This window comes from Gorilla gorilla, chromosome 8 (genome assembly GCF_029281585.2).
Source record: "Gorilla gorilla gorilla isolate KB3781 chromosome 8, NHGRI_mGorGor1-v2.1_pri, whole genome shotgun sequence".
Taxonomy (NCBI): Eukaryota; Metazoa; Chordata; class Mammalia; order Primates; family Hominidae; genus Gorilla; species Gorilla gorilla.
Genome location: NC_073232.2, coordinates 71,859,662 through 71,875,756, shown reverse-complemented (window position 1 = coordinate 71,875,756; position 16,095 = coordinate 71,859,662).

Below are 16,095 nucleotides of genomic sequence, written 5' to 3'. Positions count from 1 at the left end.
AATTCAGTTTGCTAGTATTTTGTTGAGGATTTTTGCATCTACATTCATCAGTGTTATTAGCTCCTCATTTTCTTTTTTTGTGTGTGTGTCTGGTTTCATATCAGGGTAATGCTGGCCTCATAGAATGAGTTTGGAAGTATTTTCTCCTTTTCATTTTTTTGAAGAGTTTGAGTAGAGTTGGTATTAGTTCTTTAAATGTTTGGTAGAATTCAGCAGTGAAGCCACCTGGACTTTTCTTTGATGGGAGACTTTATTACAGCTTTGATCTCATTACTTGCTATTGGCTTGTTGATGTTTTCTTTCCTTCATGGTTCAAACTTGGCAGGTTCTATGTGTCCAATTTATCCATTTATTCTAGGTTTTCCAATTTGTTGTTGTATAGTTGTTCATAGTCTCTAATGTTTCTTTGTATTTCTGTGGTCTCAGTTATTTAGTCTCCTTTTGTTGTTTCTGGTTTTATGTATTTGGGTCTTCTCTCTTTTTTCCTTAGACTTGCTAAAGGTTTGTCGATTTTATCTTTTCAAAAAACTAATTGTTTTGTTGATATTCTGTATGTATATATTTTTTACCTCAACTTCATTTATTTCTGCTCTGATACTTATTGTTTCTTCCCTTCTAATTTTGGATTAAGTGTGTTCCTGCTTTTCTAGTTCCTTGGGGAACATTGTTAGATTTTTATTTGAAGTCTGTCTACTCTTTCTTTCTTTTTTCTTTCTTTTTTGAGACAGAGTCTCGCTCTGTCACCCAGGCTGGAGTGCAGGGGTGTAATTATGGCTCTCTGCAGCCTCGACTTCCCAGGCTCAAGTGATCCTCCCACCTCAGCCTCCCGAGTAGCTGGGACTACAGGTATGTGCCACTACAACAGCTAATTTTAAAAATTTTTGTAGAGATGAGGTCTCACTGTGTTTGTCCAGGCTGGTATCGAACTCTTGGCCTCAAGCAGACTTCCCACTTCGGCCTCCCAAAGTGCCGGGATTACAGGCATGAGTCACTGTGCCTGGCCTGTCTTTCTGCTTTTTCGGTGAAGGTGTTTATTGCTAAAAACTTCCCTCTTAGTACTGCTTTTTCTGTGTTCAATAGATTTTGGTATGTTGTATTTCCCTGTTCATTTGTCCAAGAAATTTTAAATTTTTCTCCCTAATTTCTTCATTGACCCTTTGGTCACTCAGGAGCATGTTGCACAGTTTCCATGTGTTTGGGAAGTTTCTGACGTTTCTTTTCTTCTTGATTTCTAGTTTTATTCCACTGTAGTTAGGAAAGATACTTGATATGATTTTTACTTCTTCTTTTTTTTTTTTTTGAAACAGGGTCTTGCTTTGTTGCCCAGGCTGGAGTGCAGTGGCATGATGATGGCTCACTGCAGCCTTGACCTCCTGGGCTTATGAGATCCTCCCCACTCAACAACCTGAGTAGCTAGGACTGCAGGTATGTGCCACCATGCCCAGCTAATTTTAAAATGTTTTGTAGAGATGGAGTTTCACTTTGTTGCCAGGCTTGTCTCAAACTCCTGGACTCAAGTGATCCTCTTGCCTCAGTCTCCCAAAATACTGGGATTACAGGTGTAAACCACCATGCCTGGCCCGATTTCTACTTTTTAAAATTTACTGAGGCTGGGCACAGTGGCCATGCCTATAATCCTATCACTTTGGGAGGCCAAGGCATGTGGATCACTTGAGGTCAGGAGTTCGAGACCAGCCTGGCCAACATGGTGAAACCCTGTCTCTACTAAAAATACAAAAATTAGCTGGGCATGGTGGCAGGAACCTGTAATCCCAGCTACTCAGGAGGCTGAGGCAGGAGAATTGGTTGAACCTGGGAGACAGAGGCTGTAGTGAGCCAACATCAGGCCACTGCACTCTGGCTTGGGTAACAGAGCGAGACTCTGTCTCAAAAAAAAAAAAAAAAATTATTGAGATTTGTTTTGTGGCCTAAGGTGTGGTCTATTATGGAAAATGTTCCATGTGCTGATGAAAATAATGTGTGTTATGCAGCATTTGGGCAAATGTTATGTAGATGTTACTTAGGCCTATTAAGTATAGTGTGCAGTTTAATTGTGATGTTACTCTATTGATTTTTTTGTCTGTATGATTTATCCATTACTGAGACAGTCCTCTACTATTATTGTATTGCATGCCATCTCTCCCTTCAGACCTATTAATGTTTGCTTTTTAAACTTGGGAGCTCTGGTGTTGCATGCAAATTTATAATTATTATATCCACCTGCTGAATTGATCCCTTTATCATTATATAGTGACCCCTTTTGTGTCTTTCTACAGTCTTATTTTGTATTCTATTTGATCTAAGTATAGTGAGTCCTGCTGTCTTTTGGTTCCCAGTTTCATGAAGCATCTTTTTCCATCCCTTCACTTTCAGTCTATGCGTGTCTTCAGAGGTGAGGTGGGTTTCTTGTAGTAGCATATAGTTGGGTCTTATTTCTTTATCTACTCAGTCACTCTAACCCTTTTAATTGGAGAATTGAGTCCATTTACATTCTGTTTTATTATTGATAAGAAAGGACTTACTACTGCCATTTTGTTGTTTGTTTTCTGGTTATTTTGTAATTTTGTCTTCCTTTCTTCCTTTCTTGTTGTCTTCTTTTGTGGCTACGTGATCTTCTTTGGTAGTATGTTTTAATTCGTTGTTTTTTTTACTTGCAGTGAATCTATTTTTTTTTTTTTTTGCATTGTGGTTCCCGTGAGGAAACCAAAAAATGTATCTTACAGATATAACAAGTTATTTTAAACAGATGACAACTAAACTTTGATCACAAAGAAAAGAAGATAAACAAAAAAGGAAAAAAAGACCAGTTCTACACTTTAACTCTATCCCCCCATTTTGACTTTTAGTTGTCTGAATTTACATATATTTATATTACTTACCTCTTGACAGGTTGCTATAGCTATTATTGTTCATGACAAATCTATCATGCCTGTTGCGGTAAACTGAGGACCAGAGAGACCGATATGGGGAATACAGGAGGATGTTTTTTTAAGGAACTCACCAGCTCAGTGGATTCACATCCAAAAAGCTTCAGGCTGATACCAGGTGTGATTTACAGAAGAGAAAGCAGGAGAATGGATTTGGATGAGGTGATTTGGAACTATTTTTACCTCACCACAAAGTTTTTCTCAGTTTTTCATTATAATATTGCTGTCCTAAGCATGTTAATTCTCTTACTGGGTCTGTAAAAGCTTTTCCCCAGTGAGCAACACAGTATCTCCTGATAATAGAAGTGGCTTTTTTGTTTGTTTGTTTGTTTGAGATGGAGTTTTACTCTTGTTGCCCTGGCTGGAGTGCAATGGTGCAATCTCAGCTCACTGCAACCTCAGCTTCCCAGGTTCAAGCGATTCTCCTGCCTCAGCCTCCCGAGTCATTGGGATTACAGGCATGCACCACCACGCCCAGCTAATTTTGTGTTTTTAGTAGAGATGGGGTTTCTCCATGTTGGTCAGGCTGGTCTCAAACTCCTGATCTCACATGATCTGCCCGCCTTGGCCTCCCAAAGTGAGCCACCACGCCTGGCCTAATAGAAGTTTTTAAGAGCCAGACGCTTGAACTTGTGGGCATCGGTTCAGGGGAAAAGTCAGTCAGAGTAAAATTATCTTGTGGCATTGACTCTTTTGCTTCCTAAGGCCACTGGTCTCCCATGTTAGTTCCTCCACAAACATAACATGAGGAAATGCCTAGGCTGCCAGCAATGTTTTCAGCCAACTGAGCAAACAGATTTTTGGCTACAGGAGGAGGCTCTGGTAACTTTTGGTCTACATGCTTATAGAATGACTTAAAGACTTGGAACTGTTGCTGGGCTGGACGGCTCCGGGTTCCTTTTTTGATAACATATAGGTAAGTTGCTGGGTATGTGTGTATGTAGACATGTATGGGGCAACCTGCAGTCCACATGGGTAGGTCTGGCTTTAGAATGGTGAAGTTTACAGGATTACAGGTTTTTGTTTCATAATCTGGTTTACTGGCATTTCAGTAAGCATAATTGGCCTTTGTTGTGTACTAGGGTGCCATGATATGCATTACTGACAATGTTTTTCTGGGGTCCCAGGGGAACAACGTGGAGTTGCTCTTGGCATACATACATATTTGTAGTCATTTCTATAGTATCTTTCTAAAGGTAAGTTACCACAGACAGGTGAGTCTGGGTATGCTGCCTGACAGGCATCAAAGTACAGAGAAATAGGCCCTTGGTAAAAAAGAGGGACCTTGGTCTGGTTTTAAAAGGGGACCTTCCTTTGACTCTGCATGAATCTCAAACCATTCACCAGGTGAAAATTTAGGGTCATAGCATACATAAGGCTGGCCATCCTCTGGGTCACAGACTGAATAGGTGGTCTGATTGTAAGTACAAGTTCTTAAGTGAGTCCTTGTACACTTATAAGTATGGTACAATAGAGTTATAGTTATACTGTTCTTTGACCAGGTAGTATGTGTACAGTGGGGACACCCTTCTATAGGTGCTTCTTCTAGCATGGTTAAGGGGGGTAACAACAGCAAAACAATGTATGGCATATTCATATCCAGCAAGGACAGAAGAGGGGGAGGAGGTTGAGCACAGCAACAGAACAATAGGAAAACAGTTAGTATTACAAGGAAAACTACTAGTCCTAAGATTTCTAACCACCTTTACTTGCTTGATGAGTCCTCAAGCTTCAGCCATGTATAGACTAGTCAGCTTCCGGTGTATGACTAGAGCAGGGCTTGTTGTCTCCTCAAGCTTCAGCCATGAGTAGACTGGTCAGCTTCCGGAGTGACCACAGCAGGCTGGTTGTCTTTAACAGCAGCTTGGTCTCGTCTTAGGATCGGCTGGATTGGATGATCTGGGTCCTGCTGGCTGGTCCACTTGTCCTGAGCTTCCGGTTTCAGCAGACTGTGGTGGATCCAAGGCACAACACCTGCAACTTTAACAGCAGTGGGAGTGGACAAGATTATAGTATAGGGCCCATCCCATATGGGTCCTAGAGAAGTTTGGTTCTACTTCTTAACCTAAACAAAATCTCCAGGTATAAAGGGGTGTACTGGGTCTGTCAGGCTTATAGGTATTCTTTCATGTACTTAACTATGGACACTTTGCAAGGCTGTCCTTAAAACCTGCATTGGCTTTCTTAAGATTAATTCTCCTAGTTCACAGAGATCACCTTTAATTTGACCTATGATTGGGGGAGGCCGACTGAACAAAATCTCATATGGTGAATTCTTAGTTGTTTGGTGGGGGTGCATCTGACTCAGAGGAGGACCATAGGCTAGACCTGATCCTATCTCAGATGAGTTTTTTGGCAATATTTCTTCAGTAGCTGCTTGAGTGTCCAGTTCATGCGTTCCACTTTTCCTGAACTTTGCGGCCAACAGGCTGTGTGTAACTTCCATTTTATTTTTAATAGTCTTGTTAAATCTTGCACTATTTCAGCTACAAATGCCAGCCTATTGTCTGATCCTAAAGATAGAGGCAGTCCAAACTTGGGGATAATGTCTTTTAGCAGTACTTTGGTCACTACTCGTGCTTTTTCTGTTTTGGTGGGGAAAGCCTCAACCTATCCTGAAAAGATGCAAATAAGCAGTAGCATATACCGACAGCCTCCAGCACGGGGCAGTTCGGTAAAGTCTATAAGCAAGTTTTCACAAGGCGTGGCTCCTACTTCCTGAATTCCTGGGGGCCAAGTGGGCCCCTGTCATGGGTTGTTCTGAGCACAGGTTAAGCATTGTTCACCAATGGCTTGAGTGATAGCAAAGAGCTGTGGCACATAGAAATGGCATTTCAGTAACGTTTCTAGTGCTGTTTTTCCCATATGAGTTCCTTGAATTTGCTTCACAAACTTAGGAGCTAACATCACTGGAATGGCTAATCTCTTATCGAATAATTTCTACCACCTTCCTTTAATATATTTTCTATCTTCCTGGGCAAACCAGGCTCTTTCATTTGGAGTATAACTTGGGTCCCTTGGAGAGGAGGTTCTGGCAGGAGAGGCATAGCTAAGGCTTCCTCTTGAAAATGCGGTGTAATCATTGCTGCCTGCTTTGCCTCTCTGTCTGCCTTTCTGTTTCCTTTGGCTTCTGGCGTCCCTGCCTTTTGGTGCCCTCTGCAGTGCATTACAGCTACTTTTTCTGGAGCCTATACAGCCTCCAAGAGCTGTAGAATTTCTTCCTTGTACTTTATTTCTTTGCCTCCAGCTGTTAAAAGTCTTCTCTCTTTGTATATAGCTTCATGTACATGCAATGTAGTAAAAGCATACTTAGAATCAGTGTAAATATTAACCTTCTTGTCTCTGCTAATACAGTGCTCTTGTCAGGGCTATTAATTCTGCCTTTCGAGCATGTTGGGAATAGGCCCCCAAATCTGGCCATAAACTGGCCATAAACAAAATCTCTGCAGGCCTGTGACATGTTCATGATGGCCATGACACCCATGCTGAAGGTTGTTGGTTTACTGGGGCATTTCCGGCTGAGGCCACTCCCTCACCCCTGTACAATATCTGTCCCCCAACACAGCCGGTAGTGCTGCAGTAGATTTATGCTGCACAAAAGCTGTGAGCCTTCTGCCTGGGGAACCCCTGCAAAAAGTTCCAACAGGGGTCTGTGGACCCTTGCCAGCGAGGATGATAGGATTACTTCTAGGTAGATCTAGTTTAAATTTAAAAGGAGTGCAAGTACATACAGGAGTCATTGATTCAGATTACAATGGGGAAATTCAAATTGTTATATCTACTTCTGTTCCCTGGAAAGCAGAGCCAGGAGAGCGTATAGCACAGCTCCTGATTGTGCCATATGTGGAAATGGGGAAAAGTGAAATTAAACAAACAGGAGGATTTGGAAACACAGATAAACAAGGCAAAGCAGCTTATTGAGTGAATCAAATTACTGGTAAACATCCTACCTGTGAAATAACTATTCAGGGAAAGAAATTTAAAGGTTTGCTAGATACAGGAGTGGACAATTCAATCATTTCTCTACAGCACTGGCTGTCCATGTGGCCAATTCAACCTGCTCAATTTAACATGGTTGGAGTTGATAAAGCCCCTGAAATATATCAAAGTAGTTATATTTTGCATTATGAAGGGCCCGATGGACAACCTGGGACTATTGAACCAATCGTAACTTCTCTACCTATAAATTTATAGGGAAGGGATTTATTACAACAATGGGGAGCGCAAGTTCTAATTCCAGAGCAATTATATAGCCCTCAAAGTCAACATATGATGCATGAAATGGGGTATGTCCTTGGTATGGGACTAGAAAAAAATTTGCAAGTTTTGAAGAAACCGCTTCACACAGAAAGACAAAGTTCCTGCCAAGGTTTAGGATATCATTTTTGATGGTGGCCATTGTTAAGCCTCCAGAACCTATACCTTTAAAATGGTTAACAGATAAGCCAATTTGGATAGAATAATGGCCCCCGAGTAAAGATAAACTGGAGTCTTTAGAGGACTTAGTTACTGAACAATTAGAAAAAGGACATGTAGCTCCAACATTTTCCCTTGGAATTCTCCAGTTTTCATAATTAAGAAAAAATCAGGTAAATGGAGAATGTTAACTGTCTTAAGAGCCATTAATTCAGTTATACAACCTATGGGGACATTACAGCCAGGACTGCCTTCTCCTGCTATGATTCCGAAAAATTGACCTTTAATAGTCATAGACTTAAAAGACTGTTTCTTTACTATCCCCTTAGCTGAGCAAGACTGTGAACGGTTTGCATTTGCAAATCCTGCGGTGAACAACCTGCAGCCTGCTAAGCATTTTCATTGGAAAGTGTTGCCACAAGGCATGTTAAACAGTCCAACAATTTGCCAGACTTATGTAGGGCAAGCAATTGAATCTACTGGTAAAACATTTTCACAGTGTTACATTATTCATTATATGGACAATATACTTTGTGCTGCCCCCACTTAAGAAATATTATTCCAAGGTTATGATCACTTGCAAAACTGGATTTCTTGCACTGGTTTAATTATAGCTCAGGACAAAATTCAGACTACTACTCCCTACTCCTACTTGGGTACCTTAGTAAATGACACTACCATTGTGCCACAGAAAGTAACCATACGTAGGGATCAACTGATAACATTAAATGACTTTCAAAAATTACTAGGGGACAGTAATTGCATGCGACATGCTTTAGGCATTCCTACGTGTGCCATGAGTAATCTATTTTCTATCCTTAGAGGAGATTCTAGTCTCACTAGCCCTTGACAATTAACAAAGGAGGCTGAGGCAGAGTTACAGCGAATTGAAAAGCACGTCCATAAAGCCCAAATAAATAGAATAGACCCAGAGAAGACTCTAGATTTGCTAATTTTTGCAACTCAGCATTCACCTACCCGTATTATTGTCCAGGAGCAGGACTTAGTAGAATAGCTTTTTCTTCCACATACTAATTCACAGACTCTAACTCCTTATTTGGATCAAATCGCTACTATGATAGGAAATGGGAGAACTTGGATTGTTAAATTACATGGATATGATCCTGGAAAAATTATTGTCCCACTCACGAAGATACAAATACAGCAAGCTTTTATAAAATAGTCTTACTTGGCAAATCCATTTAGCTGACTTTGTGGGTATTCTCAATAATCATTTTCCTAAAATGAAACGGTTTCAATTTTTGAAATTAACTAATTGGATTCTGCCTAAAATAACTAAATTTAAACCAATTGACGGTGCTGAGAATGTTTTTACGGAAGGGTCTAGTAATGGTAAAGCTTCTTATTCTGGCTTGAAAGGTAAAGTTTTCCAGACGCCCTATACTTCAGCTCAAAAAGCAGAGCTTGTAGCTGTAATTGAGGTATTGACTACTTTTAATATGCCTATTAATGTGATTTCTGATTCTTCATACATGGTTCATTCCACACAGTTAATTGAAAATGCTCAGTTGCGATTTCATACAGATGAGCAACTGATGACTTTATTTACCCAATTACAAATAGCAGTTAGGAGTAGAATGCACCCTTTTTACATCACTCACATTAGGGCTCATACACCTCTTCCAGGACCTTTGACTGCAGGGAATCAAATGGCTGATCACCTAGTTGCTACTGCAATATCTAATGCCAGGCACTTTCACAATTTAACCCATGTTAATGCCGTTGGTCTCAAACACAGATACAGCATCACCTGGAAAGAAGATAAAGCTATTATCCAGCGATGCCCCACTTGCCAAATGGTGCATTCCTCATCTTTTATAGGAGGAGTTAATCCTCGAGGATTGGAACCTAATTCTTTTTAGCAAATGGACATCACACATGTTCCCTCGTTTGGGAGACTAGCTTATGTACATGTATGTGTGGACACCTTTTCTCACTTTGGGCTATATGCCAATCAGGAGAGTCTTCTGCCTGTGTTAAATGTCACCTTTGCAGTGTTTTGCAGTGATGGGCATTCCAGCTTCTATTAGAACAGATAATGCCTCAGGCTATACTAGCCAAGCTCTAGCTACATTTTTTCTCTATGTGGAATATTAAGCACATTACTGGCATCCCATATAATTCTCAAGGACAAGCCATAGTAGAAATAATGAATCTCTCCCTGAAACAGCAGTTGAAAAAGCAAAAGGGGAGAAACAGGGACTACAGGACACCCCATATGCAGTTGAATCTAGCATTATTGACTTTAAATTTTTTGAGCCTGCCTAAAGGCCAGATGCTATCGGCAGCTGAACAGCATCTACAGAAACCAACTGCAAAGGCAGAAGCAGGACAACTGGTTTGGTGAAGAGATCCGATAACAAAAAGTTGGGAAATAGGTAAAATAATAACTTGGGGTAGAGGTTATGCTTGTGTTTCTCTAGGACAGAACCAGCAGCCACTTTGGATACCATCAAGACACCTGAAATCTTATCATGATCCGGATGCTGAGGAAGAGATTCTGGGAGGATCTCCAGGACCCCCCGGTTGCAGCCATGTCAAAACTGATGCGAGGAGGACCCCAACTGTCACAAGCAACATCTGTCGAACACAGCCACCTACCTGGGGACAGATCAAGAAGCTGTCACAGATGGTGGAAGAGAACCTGAGGAAAGTGTGACAACCAGTCATAATGCGTAATTTAATGATAGCTATGATAGCGGTGATCACCATTGCCATGAGTATTCCTTTAGCAAGGGCTGACACAGAGAACAATTATACTTATTGGGCATATTTATCAATCTTGGCTGGCAATAATGCCTGGATGTAATCACTCTATGACACAGTTACACATGCTTTCTGATCTCAGTATTTACCATAATAAATCTGCTCCTATAATTGAGGCATATCGCCCTCAAAAACCTATTTGTAAACAGAATTGGACCTGGTCAGAAATAATGAATGTACTTGTTTGGGAACATTGCATTTGCAGAACAGGCAGAGGTGCTGCGCAATGATTCCTATGGAATCATTATTGATTGGTCCCCTAAGGGGATGTTTAGGTTGAATTGCACCTCTCAGTCTGCATACCACGGCCACACTATGTTCAGCTGGTGTAAACAAAATGGTCAGATGGTAGAAATGGTAAGAAGTACGGCAAGAGTTCCTATTATCTGGAAACATGGCGGTATAGTGGCACCTCAACCTCAAATGATATGGCCTACTGTAGGAGCTAAACATAAGGATTTGTGGAAACTATTAATGGCTCTTAATAACATAAAAATTTGGGAAAGAATTAAAAAAAGCATCCAGAAGAACACTCTACAAACTTGTCTTTGGATGTTGAAAAATTAAAAGAACAAGTATTTAAAGCATCCCAGGCACACCTGACCTTAATGCCAGGAACTGGAATGCTTGAAGGAGCTGCAGACGGATTAGCAGCTAGTAACCCATTAAAATAGATAAAAACACTTGAAGGCTCTGTGATTTCAGTGATGATTGTGCTTTTAATCTGTGTTGTCTTTATATAGTCTGCAGATGTGGCTCCCGACTCCTGCAAGAAGTAGCTCAGTGTGATAAAGCCGTCTTTGCTTTTATCGTCTTGCAAACACAAAAAGGGGTAACATGTTGGGAACAGGCCCCCAAATCTGGTCATAAACTGGCCCCAAAACTGTCCATAAACAAAATTTCTGCAGGCCTGTGACATATTCTTGATGGTCATGACGCCCATGCTGAAGGTTGTTGGTTTACTGCAATGAGGGCAAGGAACACCTGGCCCACCCAGGGTGGAAAACCACTTAAAGCCATTCCTAAACCATAAACAATAGCATGAGCTTTCTGTGCCTTAAGGACATGTTCCTGCTGCAGATAACTAGCCAGAGCTTAGCTCTTTGTTTCGGCTCATCTCTTTGTTTCTCATAAGAAATACTTTTAGTTAATCTATAATCTATAGAAACAATGCTTATCATTGGGTCACTGTCAATAAATATGTGGGTAAATCCCTGTTCATGGCTCTCAGCTCTGAAGGCTGTCAGCCCCCTGATTTCCCACTCCACACTCTATGTTTCTGTGTGTTTATCTTTAATTCTTCTAGTGCCGCTGGGTTATGGTCTCCACGACTGAGTTGGTCTCGGCATGAGCAGATGTTCCAGTAGGCAGAGGCTGAGTCTCTAATACTGAGTTCAATGTTACCACTGCATACCTGGCATGTTGAACCCCTTCTAGCACAAAACTACTCCCATCTGTGAAGTACTTGACATCTGGGTCTCTGAGGGGTCTGTCTGTAAGAGCTTTCCAACTGGAGAATACCTGCATCTACTGTTTTGACACAGTCATGGAGGGGAGCTCCTGGTTCAACTGAGAGCAGAGTAGCCAGGTTTAGGGTGTTCACTGTTTCTAAAATAATGTAAGCATTTTTACACAGAAGCCTGTGGTACGGAGTCATCCTCTGGTTTGATAACCAATGATGCCTTCTTTGATCCGTCAAAGTTCTAACTGAATGTGGCACCCAGACGGTTAGCTGCTGTCCTAAAATGAATTTGCTAGCTTCTTGTGTTAACAAGATGGTGGCGGCTAATGCCTTAAGGCAAGGAGGAAATCCCAGCACCATGGAGTCCAGTTGTTTGGATAAATATGCCACTGGGTGATGCCATGACCCTATCACTTGAATCAGAACCCCTACAGCCATTCCTTTTCATTCATGAACATATAGAAAGAAAGGCTTAGTTATGTCTGGTAGTCCTAAGGCTGGAGCCTGAGTTAAAGCTTCCTTGATCTGTTTGACTGCTATTTCCTGATTAGTTTCCAAAAGGAGGGGCTCCTTTTCTCCCCCCTTTGTGGCTTCATATAACGGCTTAGCCATCAGTGGGAAATTTCAAATCCAGATGTGGCAGAATCCTGCTGTCCCTAAAAATTCTCTTATTTGATGTTGGGTGGTTGGGGTTGGAAGCACACAAATGGCTTGCTTTCACTCATAGCCAAGCCGGCATTCCCTGTGGCTCACTATGAAACCTAGATATTTAACCTCTTCATGGCAAATTTGGGCTTTCTTTTTAGATACTTTGTAACCTGCTTTCTACAGGAGATAGAAGAGGTCCTGGTTTCCCTGATAACAGTCCTCTCGGTTTGGGGCTGCCACAAGAAGGTCATCCAAGTACTGTAACAAGGGGCAGTTATCATTTGGTGGGGTATAGGCCTTAAGGTCTGAAGCCAATGCTTCCCTAAAGATTGTGGGAGAGTTTTTAAACCCTTGTGGGAGCCTAGTCCAGGTGAACTGTGTAGCTTCTTTGTCCTATTGAAATGCAAAGATAGGCTGACTAATTGGTGCCAAGTGGATACAAAAGAAAGCACCCTTTAATTCTAAGACTGTAAACCAGGTAGCACTTGCTGGAATAAGTCCTATTAAAGTATACAGGTTGGGTACCACTGGATGGATGGTTACTGTGGCCCGGTTCACAACACACAAGTCCTGCACTGGTCTATACTCATCAGACCTTGGTCCTGGCAGCAGCTTTTGTACTGGTAAAAGTGGAATATTTTAGGGCGACTGGCATTGGACTAAAATCCCACGTTTATAGAGCCACTCTAAGTGTTTACAGATGCCCCATACAGCCTTTTGGGGAACTGGGTACTGATGAACCCAAACAGGAGTTGCTCCTGGTTTTAATTCTATTACTACTGGTGCCTGATTTACAGCTAACCCAGATGGATTGTCTTCAGCCCAACTCCAGGAATTTCTCTAACTAACTGAAATAATTTCTCTTCATACTGTGTACAAGGCTGCGTTGGTGCCTGTAGTTTCTTTCCATAAAGTCTCCACTCCTCAGCCTGTGGGATGATAAAGATTAACACCATGGCCTTCGGGTGACTTAGATTTAAAGTCATATCTTCCTGCGGGCCAAAAGTAACCTGTGAGTGCAGTTTTTGAAGTAGGTCTCTCCCTAACAAGGGAACTGGACGGTTTAGGAGCTATAGGAATTCATGCTGAACTTTTCATCCTCCTGTAACACACCTCCTTGACTGGCAGAATGGCCTCTTCTCTGAGACTCCAGTAGCCCCTGCAATAGTTTTATAGTTCTTGGATAATGGCACTAAGGGTTGAGTTACTACAGAGTGTTCAGCCCCAGTATCTACCATAAAGTCCATCAATTGTCCTCCAACTTCTAATGTGACCATAAGCTCCTGGAGGCCCAATGAGAATGATCCTGGTCTGTCCTAGTCCTCATATCCTTCAGCCCCTGCCAGCCCAATTAGATCAGTATCCGGTTCCTCTAGGGTGCAGCAGCCCCTGGCTGATGGCCTCTTTGTCTCACAGCCTTGGCCATTTCCCTCATTGCCTTTTGGACATTCATCCTTCTAGTGTTCCTTCTTTTTACATTGTGCACATTGATCCTTCTCTAGCCTTGGTCAGCTCTTGAATCCCCGTCTAACTAGACCTCTTCCACATCCACGTCCATGTCCATGTCCTCTCACATTATTAATCTCTCTTTCTATAAGGGCTGCTGCCAACAAATTGGCCTTTTTCTTAAGCCTCTGATCTGCTTCCTTCTTTGCCTCCTGGTCACGGTTAACATACACCTTAGTGGCCACTTCTATAAGCTGGGTGGCATTCATGCCTGAGAAGCCTCCCAGTTTCTGAAGCTTTCACTTTATGTCACCCTGGGCCTGTCCTATAAATGATGTATTTACCATATGCTGATGTTCAACAGCCTCAGGGACAAATGGGGTGAAAAGCTGGTATACCCCACAGAGTCTTTCATAAAACTGGCTAGGGATCTCATCACTTCCCTGAAGCACCTCTGAGATCTTTCCTATATTGATTGCCTCTTTTCCATCATCCCTTAGCCCTTGCAGAAGTGCCTCTTAGTACCTCTGCAAATGCTGAAGCTGGGTCACATCTTCCAGGTCCCAGCTAGGATCTTGGTCTGGGAACTGGCCCGGAGTGTATGCCTGAGCATTCACTGTGCCTGCTGGTGCATGGGCTTCAAGCCGGTGGAGAGCTGCCTGGGTTACTCTCCTGTGTTCCTCAGTGTTAAACAGTGTGAGAAGAAGCTGCCTGCAGTTTGGCCAGGTTAGATTGTGTGTCAGAAGGATGGACTGCATCAGATCTATAAGAGCTTGGGGATTCTCCATATAGGAGGGAATATGGTGTTTCCAGTTTAAGAGATCAGTGGTTGAAAAGGGCTGATAGATGCAAGTCCGCTGCTCCCCACTGGACTTGGCCTTGGTCATCACAATAAATGGGTCCTCATGTCTCCCTGAGAGGCACTTGCATAGCTTGAGCATGGTCAGATCTGAGACGGCCTGCTTGACTATCTTGACTTCCTTCCCTGGCCTCTCGAGGCTCCGATCCTTCCCTTTGGGGTGAAACCTGGGGTGTGCTAGCTCCTGAATTTCGTTCTTGGGGGGCTGTTGGCCTCAGCAAAGCGTGGAACACATGGAGGAAGAATCTCTGCTCCTTCTGGCAGCTCCTGCAAGACTGGCTTCTTTTGCTTCCTCTGGGACTTTCCCTTTAATTCTGTGTCTGCCAGCGAAGCTGCTCTTACTTTCATTTTTGGCTCAGCTCAGGCCACAAGTGTTTTCCGATAAGCTGCTAAACAGGGCTGGATCCAGGCCAGTCTTGTTTGTACTATATTTAACCATGAGTCAATATAAGAAATTGATCTGGATGCCCAGGCTGTCCTCCGACCCCTGTCACCACCTTAAATACATGGCCAATTATTTCCCTGTCTATAGTTCCTTTGGTCAGCCATCCAATACCAAAAGGAGGCCATTCTAATTCACAGAGAGTTCTCAACCTTTGGAGGGTCAGCTTAACTCCATAATCCCCTGCAAAATCTTTCTTAAAAGTCTGTAACTTGCACTCCAATGGAGTGGGTTTTGATGACTTTCCTTCCATTCCTCCCTCTGTGGCGCAGTACACTCACTGTTCCTTTTGCCTCAGGCTGACCAGACTGTCTCCTTTTGAGGGAGTTTTCAGATGCCGCTTAGCTTTGGAGGGGTTCTTATTCCCACCACAACTCTGAGCTGTGGGGCAGCTCCTATTAGTTGCATGCAGCTTGCCACTAGTCCAGGTCAGCCCCACACTTTGCTTGGAGCACACAGTGCACGCTAAGAGATTTATGACTCCCCACATCACTCCCCACATTGGTTCCTTTTGAAACTGTCTCTTTCACACACTTTCACACACCTCCCCACTCCCAGTTCCTGTGTTCCTATTTAGGGTAGTGAGTCACTCTCACCACCTCCAATTTCCTTTTCCTAACCAACTTAGTGAGCCACTCTCGCATCCTGTGTTGGTTGGGGTGTGAGTTTAATCTAAATTGGTGAGCCACTCTCACTGCTCCCTACCTCTCTGGGTCGGATTATGAGTTACACCCCAGGAGGTGATCAGGCTCCCCTTCTGTCCTTATGGAACAGGTCCTGCCTTGGGCCCCAATACCTTACCGTGGTTCCTGAAGCATGCTGCTCCTGGTAATCCTTCTGTAGCCCCTCTCAGGTTCTGTTGCACTGCTGGGAAGGGGCACTGGGTCACAGGAGAGCCTATCTCCCCTCTGGGCTGAAGTTGTCCCAGCCACGCCTGGGGTCACAGTTTTCCCTTGACCCAGGGCTCCAGCCCCACAGGCAAAGGAGATAGTAAGCCTGTCATCTCCACTCCTGGCTGGCTTGCCAAAATGTTGTGGTAAACTGAGGACCAGAGAGATCAAAATGGGCAATACAGGAGGATGTTTATTTAAGGCACGCACCGGCTCAG